Here is an 856-nt window from a genome sequence, read left to right on the forward strand (position 1 = left end):
CCAAACAAAAAGATGTGACCAATCATTTGGATACCACACTAAGTTAGAACTTAAACAGATGAGAACTGAGGTGTCCAGTCCCCACCACACACCTCCATAAAAAGGGAGAATAATTAGACTGGAAATTGAACAATTGAGAGGAGTTTGGATTGGTGGTATCTGAAATATCACGTTAAGTCAGATGTTAATGGCAGAAAGAAGATCACACAGGTTTTATGAATGAGTGGGGAAAGATGATATGGAGGCAGTTGGTATAGATTTCTTTCTAAAAGTTCCTCAAACCTAAACAAAGTTGGGACAAAAATTTCAGCAGAATTAAGGAAAATTTGTTAGTGATGGAGGATAAAATTTAGGTTGTGAGCATGTTTCCAGGTGGAGGAAGAAGAGGAAATTTAGTTGAAAATCTTAAAATGCCAGAGCCAGAAGTGATTGAGAAATATCTCTTCAATAAATAAAGGTTGAGTGTTGTGCATCAGTGAAGTGATGTTCTCATACCCTGCCAGTGACAGCGTCATTTTGCAGAACTCATCTAAGATAGTAATTTGGAAATTGGTGTTACAAGTCATAGCAATATGCTCATCATTTGACTTGGAGAGAAAAGGGCCCCTTCCCAGAAAGTATCCCAGTAAGGGTTTAATAAATGTTTGAATGAATCCTATTTCTGATACATGTCCCCCTCCCCAAGCCTACCTTCACCATTAGTAATTATTTGCCTCCAGTTTTGTTTTATCCACACAGTCCTTTCTGCATCTCGCTCAGAGTCCAGGTCCCATTGAATCCCCACCAAACTATGTGTTAAAACTGGAACTCCTATTTCATCTGCCCTCTCTCCCGGCACTCTTCACTTCAAATTCAA

The sequence above is a fragment of the Macaca fascicularis genome, chromosome 14 (genome assembly GCF_037993035.2).
Source record: "Macaca fascicularis isolate 582-1 chromosome 14, T2T-MFA8v1.1".
Lineage (NCBI taxonomy): Eukaryota > Metazoa > Chordata > Mammalia > Primates > Cercopithecidae > Macaca > Macaca fascicularis.